The sequence below is a fragment of the Suricata suricatta genome, chromosome 10, assembly GCF_006229205.1.
Source record: "Suricata suricatta isolate VVHF042 chromosome 10, meerkat_22Aug2017_6uvM2_HiC, whole genome shotgun sequence".
Lineage (NCBI taxonomy): Eukaryota > Metazoa > Chordata > Mammalia > Carnivora > Herpestidae > Suricata > Suricata suricatta.
Window position 1 is genome coordinate 10,817,039 of NC_043709.1, and position 8,744 is coordinate 10,825,782.

Sequence of the window (8,744 nt, forward strand, 5' to 3'; positions counted from 1 at the left end):
AAGCCATACAGAAACTGGGGGTGCTTGGGTGGCTCATTTGGTTAAGCATCCAACTCTGGCTCAGGTCATGATCTCACAGTATGCAGGATCGAGCCCCGCATTGGGCTCTGTACTGACAGAGCCTAAAGCCTGCTTCCAATTCTGTCTCTGTCTCCCTCTGCCCCTCCCCTGCTCACACTGTTTCTCTCTCTCGATGAAAAATAAACATTAAAAAAAGGGGAGGGGTGCTGGGTGGCTCAGTCAGTTGAGCATCTGAACTTCTGCTCAGGTCATGATCTCACAGTTCGTGGGCTCGAGCCCCATGTCGGGCTCTATGCTGACAGCTAGCTCAGAGCCTGGGGCTGCTTCGGATTCTATATCTCCCTCTCTCTCTGACCCTCCCCTGCTCGTGCTGTCTCTCAAAAATAAATAAATGTAAAAAAAATTTTTTTTAATAATTAAAAGAGCCGTATAAAATCTGGCAGTGGAGAGAGGGTGCTGTAATCAAAGAAAGGACTGTCTCAATTTAGAGGCAACGAAGTAATTCCCTGGAGGAAAAGGTTTTACATTTCCAGCCCATAGTTAAGCTTTTTAAATTCCAGTTAGTTAACATACAATGTAATATTAGTTTCAGGTGAAATTTATTTTTTCTTCTTAAGTAATCCCTACACCCAGAGTGGGGCTCAAACTCACAACCCGGAGATGAAGAGTCTCATGCTCCGCCCCCACCCCAGCCGTATTTACTTAAGGCGACTCTTTAAAGAAAAGGATAGAGGGGCGGCTGGGTGACTCAGCTGGTTGAGCGTCTGACTCTTGATCTTGGCTCAGGTCCTGATCTCACAGTGCATGAGTTCAAGCCCCGCATTGGGCTCTGCACCAATAAGAAAAAAGAATAGTTAAGCAAACTATGGAACATTCAGCCAACAAAACACAGCACGGCTCTCAAAAACGCTCAGAGGCAGTGGAGACCATGCAGTAGAAATACATGTGTGACAAAGTCCAGCGAAAAGACCCAGGATGTGAAATTGTAGTTGCGAACTACTTAGAACTATATAGAACTAGAAAGCCACATACAGGGCGGAGACCTGGTAAGGACATACCACAGAATGTCAACAGTAGTGGTATTAGGCTTGTGGACTCATTTTTTTCCCCTTTTCTTTTGTCCAAATCTGTGGTTATACTCTATAGTGAAATAAATACATTAAAAAAATTTTTTTTTAACATTTATTTATTTTTGAGAGACAGAGCATGAGCAGGGGAGGGGCAGAGTGAGAGAGAGACACAGAATCGGAAGCAGGCTCCAGGCTCTGAGCTAGCAGTCAGCACAGAGCCCGACGTGGGGCTCAAACTCACGAACCGTGAGATCATGACCTGAGCCAAAGTCGGCCATTTATCCAACTGAGCCACTCAGGTGCCCCACATTTATGGGTTGGTTTTTTTTTTTTTTATCATCTCTGGAGGATGTCTTGTCAGCTCTGTTGGTTAAGCGGCTGACTCTTGATTTCAGCTGAGGTCATGATTTCATGGGTCATGAGATCAAGCCCCGTGTTGGGCTCAGAGCTGGCAGTGCAGAGCCTGCTTGGGCTCCTCTCTCACTCTCTCTCAAAATAGATGTTTTTAAAAAATAAAAAATCATCTCTGCTTTTGGGATTTAAAATTGCTAGAGGTGAGAGGATGGGGGCGGACCCTCCCGGAGGACATGTTCTGCCCCTGGTCCCAGGGGTGTCCATGGATTCAGTCCTCTCCAAAGTTGGGGAGCCCCTGCACCCAGTAAAAGGACTAGATGTGCCCAGTCTAGAGAAGGGCATTTAAGCGGTGTGTACTCCTGCACTGTGGTTTGGACTGACTGACCCAGCACAAGAGAGGAAATCTCTGGAAGCTTCTTCACTCCCAAGTGATAGATAAAAATCCTCATTTTGTGGAGGTTCCCTGGGGGTAATCTCCAACCCACTGTAGAGCCCACAAGTCTTTTCATCTGATAAAAGTGAGGGCACAGCCAAAGTCTACCTGGAAATTGAATCACCAGGGAGTGAATTTGTCTGCCAAACTAATTCCAATACCTAGTTGTTTTTTGAGTACTTCCTGCACACCCAGAACTGTGCTGTGGTGGGTTTAAAAATAGGTCGCAAAGTCTTCAATACATCTTCTTCAAAGAGATGGAGCTAATTCTCCTATTGAAAGTGAGCAGAACTGAGTGATTCACTTCTAGCAAATAGAGCAGAAGTGACAGAATGTTGAGACCCTTGGGTAGTGGCTCAGTCGACTAAGACTCCGACTCTTGATCTTGGCTCAGGTCATACTCTCTCAGTTCGTGAGGTCGAGCCCTGCATAGGACTCTGCAATGATAGCTCAGAGGCTGCTTGGGATGCTCTCTCTGCTCCTCCCCTGCTCGTATTCTCCTCGCTCGCTCTCTCTCACGCTCTCTCTCTCTCTCTCTGTCAAAATAAATAAATTTAGAAAAAGAAGTGACAGGATGCCATTTTCAAGATTAGGTTATAAAAAGACAGACTGTAGCATTCACCCACAAAGAGACTGTCCTCCCCCTCCCCCTCCCCCTCCCCCTCTCCCTCTCCCTCTCCCAAGTTAACTGCTTAGGTCACCCAGGCATGGATGGAGAGGTCAGTGTAAGGAGCCAAGATCCTCCAAGAGCCATGTGCCTCGGCCTAGAAGCAGGTCCTAATCCCATCCAGCCTTTAAATGACTGCCATGCTGGCCACCACCTTGAACACAGCCTCATGAGACACCCTGAGCCAGAACCACTCACCTAAACCACTCCCAGATTCCTGATCCACAGAAACATTGACATAATGTCTGTTATTTTAAGCTGCTAAGTTTTTGTGGGTTTTTTTTTTGTTTTGAGGGGATGTTTTGTTACACAGCAATGGGTAACTAACACATGCACTAAATAGCTTACCTGCATTCATTGTCACCATAACCCAAGGAGATGGATATCCCTGTCCTATCCTCCATTCTCATGCCAAGAACAATTAGGTGATTTGCTTCCAAAATTCTGCCTACTTCCAGCCACCCTCGAAATCTTGTGGTCCCACAGGATGGCAGAGAAGTGTTGAATTGCTGGTTACACAAAACATACCCTCAAAAGCAGTATTCATCCACTCCATCAACCAGACGTCCTGTGATACAGGTGGGGCGGGATGGCCCGGATGGAAACCTCTGGAGCCCGGACTGCCCACTTCCTCCAGCCTTCAGCCTCAATTCGGATCCTCAGTTCTCTGACCAATTACAACATCATCCCCGAAAGCCAAATTGGATTCTTCCCTAGAAAAGAAACCGTAGGCTGCATCATTTCCCTGCAGATGCTTATTTTTTAGCACAGTAAAAAATGCTGACTAGGGAAAGGCTTTTGTCAGACTGCAGGCTTCAAAGAAGCATTTAATTCCATCTGGCCTCCCAGACGGAATGTAAATCTGCCACATAGCGAAGCTGATGGGCAAATATACGAGATGCTTCAGCCCAAGTATTTAATCCAAATACATCACACGACCAATCCATCAATCCCGAAATAAAAAACAGCATGTAACAGATGTATTTAAGCAGGGAAGAAAAGACCAGCAGAATTTCCCGTCTCGCTCCTTTCTCAGTTCTGCATAACTAAAACTGACTCATTCGCCTGCTGTTCTGGAGAAAGCCGCAGTTTAGTGCTCATTGCAAACTGTTCCAGACGTCTGCCGTCTTGTTTTTTCATTCTCTTTGAGCTGGTACCATCTCAGACCAGTCTCTTGGGTCAGTCCAAGTCATTATAAATTAATTAGAGGCAGAAAAGTCTCATCACCAGAAAAAAAAAGATGGCGATGCAATCTCTCTTGAAAGTTCACATTGTGTTTTAGTCCCTCGTAGTTTAAAAATGAAGCAACTACAGGGGCACCTGGGTGGCTCCGTTGGTGAGGCGTCCGACTTCAGCTCAGGTCATAATCTCACGGCTCTTGAGTTCAAGACCCTCTTGAGTTCATCAGCCTGCTTTAGACCCTCTGTCCCCCTCTCTCTCTGCCCCCCTCTTTCTCTCAAAAATAAACATTAAGAAAAGAAATAAAGCAACTACAAAAATGTATGAGTTGAGCCTCTTTAACATCAGCTAAGTTTAAGTTTTAAATAAGTCCATCTATCGGGAAGAGAAGAGGTGCCCAGAAGCCTGTGGTAGGTTACAGATGGCCAAAGATTTTTATGACAATACCAATCAAGATATGAGATCTGTGTCCCCTCCCCTTGAATTAGGGGGGCTTCTGGGACTGTTTGGACCAAAAGAACATGGTGGCAGTGATGCCCCACCAGTTTCTGGGCACAGGCCCCTGGAGACTGGCAACTTCCACTGCGTCTCTGGGAACCCAGCCAGCACACTAAGAAAGGCCCATGTAGAGAGGAACTGAGGCATCCAGCTGAGCTCCCAGCTAAAGGCCAGGACCAGCTTGCAGCCATATGGGTGCGTCATCTTGGAAATAGATCCTCCCATCCCAGCGGGGCTCCCGGTGCGGAGCAGAGATGAGCTATCCCTGCCGAGCCCCACCCAAATGCCATACTTTAGAGGAAAACGATCCTTGTGCTAAGCCACTAAGTCTGGGGGTGGTTTGTTACACAGCAATCACAGCAATAGATAACAGGGATAGTCACCACGGGGTGGCTCTAAGGTGGCTTCAGTGAAGGGACACTTATAAGAGCAGATATGATATTTGTGTTAGCAAATGTTAATAAGCATATTACAAAAATAGTCACAAAGCACACTCATCAAAAAAACTCTGAGTAAAATATAGCTATGGTATTACACCATTTAATATACATATGCTGAGGGATCAATTAAAGACTGTAGGGGCGCCTGGGTGGCTCCGTCGGCTAAACATCCGACTTCAGCTCAGGTCATGATCTCACAGTTGGTGGGTTCAAGCCCCACGTCAGACTCCGTGCTGACAGCTCAGAGCCTGGAGCCTGCTTCTGATTCTGTGTCTCCCTCTCTCTCTGTCCCTCCCCCGCTCACGCTCTGTCTCTGTCTCTCAAAAATAAATAAATAAATAAATAAATAAGTAAAATAAATAAATAAAAATAAAATAAATTTAAAAATTAAATTAAATAAAAAGAAGAGTGAAGGGCTCCAGGCTGACTCATTCAGAAGAGCATGCAACTCTTGATCTCAAGGTCATGAGTTTGACCACCACATTGGGTGTAGAGATTACTAAAACAAACACTTTAAAAATAACTGTTAAAAAAAAAAAGGTGAAAGAGAAGCATGAGCAAGTCAAATAAAGGAAGAGAGTCCATGGAGACTCAGCCCTTGTTATGTGATCGCCTGAAATTAACTGGTGGAACCTCAGGAGTCTGATGTGTCTTTGCCTTAGTAAAACCACAGGTAGCCTGCTGACCATCGGACCTGTGTGCGAGTCGGCAAGACAAACCAGCATTTCACAGAGATCAGTCGCTTTGCACTTGAAAGGGACTTTGACCTAGGCAAAACGAAACTCAACTCGCCCAGCACAACTTTCTTTGATCAAAGGACTCCCTGCCCCCAGCATCTAAGTCTTCCCAACTTTGTCAGACATGAGTTGATCAAGAAGGGATATGGCAAACGGAAGGATTATTGGACTTGGGTCAAAGAGCCCTTACTACCTGCGTGTTTCTAATCCACATGCCTTTCTTTGGAGAGCCCCTCAATGTCCACCAACTCTATGGGACCACCCATCACAGCGCAGGCAGGGAGTGGGAATGGGGTTAGGCAGACACAATGTATCCTGGTCCATCGCAGATAGCACCGAAGTTGAACATGTGACTCAAACAGGGCCAATCAGAGTCTTTCCCAAGACTTGATGGTCGGACACTGGAAGGGAGAGGGACTTTCCTGTTTTCAGATTGTCAAAGCCGGGCTTCTTGTGACTGATAGTAGCCATCTTTCCTACTACATGGAGAATGAAATCAATAATGAGGAAATCAAAACAAGCAATGTAACATTATTTGAGCCCTGATCCCACTGTACCTGAGCTAGCTGCATCCCGAACATACCAGTTATAATGAGCTAATAAGTCCCCTTTCATGAGCTGGTTTGAGTTGGTGCCTGATGTTGCTGGGTGAACTGGGGAGGCCAAGGGACCCTGGGGCCTCTTGAGTTTCTATCTTTTATCAGCAGTTGTGAACTAGGGGGCAAACTGTTGATTACTTGGAGCCGGGAAGCGGGGTTTAGCCCTTTTTCTTCCTAATTTGGTCAGAGGTTTCCAGTCATGGCACACGCCCACCATCTTGGGCCTGTCTGGTTTGATCCGGCTTCTTGAGGCGTGCTGCCAGGACAGGCTCCTGAGAGCTGGCCATGACTTCCTCCTTGCTGTCCTCCAGGTATCCTGTTAGAACCTAACTGCCTACTGTAACACTGACACTTGCCACAGAAGAGTCCTGACTAACCCAAGCGTCTAAGAGGGCCATTCTTGGGGACAGGGTTAAGGGACTTCCATTCATACACCAAAACTGAAGCCACCTCTCACTTCTTTCTTTCCCCCCCACCTCTGTCTTTTAACAAACATTTGCTGAGTGCCAGCTATGTTCAGACTCAGGGCTAAGTGGACCATGCAACTCTTGATCTCACGGTTGTGAGTTCGAGCCCCATGTTCGGTGTACAGATTACTTAAAAATAAGTAAAATCTTTTTTTTTTTAAGTAATAAAGTAATAAAATCTTTTTTAAAAATTGTGCTGGACACCTAGGGCTAAAATGGAGAATAAAAGAATCAGAATCCCTTTCCTCACGGAATTCATAATCCAACAGCGAAAACAGACCATCAACTTAAGGACTAAGTCCTCAGGACACAGAAAGCGGAGCAGCACCGAGGGATTACATAAGCGCCTTGCCCTGATCTACTTCCCTCTATTCCCACCTGTGATATTGTGACTTAAAATAAGAAAAATATATTTGGTCTTCATCTCCATTTCTGGCACAGAGCTTCTAAAACCCTTGGAATTTCCTAAGTGATAAGAGCAATAAAAGTGTTTTTTGCTCTTCGTAACAAGACCTTATGAGCCACACTGGAGCTTATGTTTACGAGGGGACTTTTGGAAAGCCCCTAAAGATGGGAGAGCTGGTTGCCGGGGAAGCCATCCAGGTGATCAGAGGACTGGAACTTTCAGCCCCACCCCCTCACCTCCAGGAAAGGAGAGAGGGGGCCGGAGATTAAGTTCAACCAGCAATAGCCAGTGATTTCATCCACCATATCTTTGTGTTGAAAGTTCCATTGGGGCACCTGGGTGGCTCAGTCAGTTGAGTGGCCGACTCTTGATATCAGCTCGGGTCATGATTTCACAGTTCAGGAGAGCGAGTGGAGCCTGCTTGGGATTTTCTGTCTCCCTCCCCCTGCCCTTACCATGTGCCCACATACACACACACACACACACACACACACACACACACACTCTCTCTCTCTCTCTCTCATAAATAAAAAAATAAGTAAACAAACATTTAAAAAAAGAAATTTCATATCAAATATATTCACTAGAATTTTTTTTTCTATGCACACAAGACATATATTAAATTTTCTTTAAATAAATCTAAAGGACAGGCATCTGGCTGTTTCAGTAGGTAAAGCATGTGACCCTTGATCTCAGGGTAGTAAGTCAAGTCCCATGTGTCATGTGGAGATTACTTACAAGTAAAATCTTTAAAGGGGCATGTGGGTGGTTCAGTCAGTCAAGCGTCTAACTTTGGCTCAGGTTTGTAGGTTAGAGTCCCGTAAGGGGCTCTGCGTTGACAGCACAGAGGCTGCTTGGGAGTCTCTCTCTCTCTCTCTCTCTCTCTCTGCCCCTTCTGTGAACTCTCTCTCCTTCTCTCCAAATAAATAAATAAATAAATGTTAAAAAAAAATAAGTAAAACCTTTAAAAATCAATCAGTCAAAAAGAATTCTTTCAATAAGCATAAAATAAGAATTGTAAATGGTGTCGCCGTGTATTAACCAACAGTTTTATTATGCTGGGTTCAATCAGAAAAACAGAAGCTACACAATGCATTTCAAATGAGGAATGACTAATATGGAGAATTTGTTGGGGCACCTGGGTGGCTCGGTTGGTTAAGCACCCGGCTTTGGCTCCTGGTTCATGGGTTTGAGCCCCATGTCGGGCTCTGTGCTGATAGCTCAGAGTCTGGAGCCTGCTTCAGATTCTGTGTCTCCCTCTCTCTCTGCCATTCTCCCGTCCAGCCTCTCTCTCTCTCTCTCTGTCTCAAAAATAGATAAAACATTTAATATATATATATGGAGAGAGGGGGGAGAGAGGGAGACAGAATTGTAATGCAGGCAGTGAGGACTGAAAAAGCATAGGGAACACAGAGATAACTCAGGGATAATATATGCAAGCCCAGCACCACCCCCACCTCGGGCCGGAACCCAGACCTCCGAGAAGGAGGCTCGGAGGCTCGGCTTGCCTAGTGCTGCTACCTCTTGAGGCATATGACGACCCCAGTTCAAGGTCCCGAAGAAAGCTGGAGCCTGGAGCCAATGGCTGCTGCCAGGGAGAGGCGCTCCGGAAGCAAAGAGGAAGGAGCAAGTCCCTGCTCCCTCCTCCTGCCTTCTAGTCCCCCCCCCCCTGCGAGCTGGCCCGCAGGCAAAGGTAGGCGTAGCTCACAAGTTCCTTGTGCTGTCAGCACAAAACACAATATGGCACAGGATCTGGAGCAGAGAAACCAAGCTTAATAATAAATAACAGGCACAGCGGAAGATTTGTTTCTTAGTGACACAGGAAATAATTGTGCAATTTGTATTTGATGGCCTCTTAGGGTCTATGAAATTA

General features: G+C 45.9%; 1 long non-coding RNA gene across 2 annotated transcripts in view; it reads right to left on the minus strand.

Moving 5' to 3' along the window:
* LOC115304796 overlaps positions 1-8,479 on the minus strand; it is a 19,134-nt gene extending 10,655 nt beyond the window's left edge. The window contains exons 1-3 of one of the 2 annotated variants that reach the window (XR_003914607.1): positions 8,393-8,479; positions 3,074-3,258; positions 820-850 (exon numbers count right to left, since the gene is read on the minus strand). This is a non-coding gene — a long non-coding RNA (uncharacterized LOC115304796). Of the gene's footprint in view, positions 1-819; positions 851-3,073; positions 3,259-8,392 lie in introns of those variants that run through there. The other variant, XR_003914606.1, reaches the window with a different exon arrangement.
* Between the last annotated feature and the right edge of the window lie 265 nt (positions 8,480-8,744).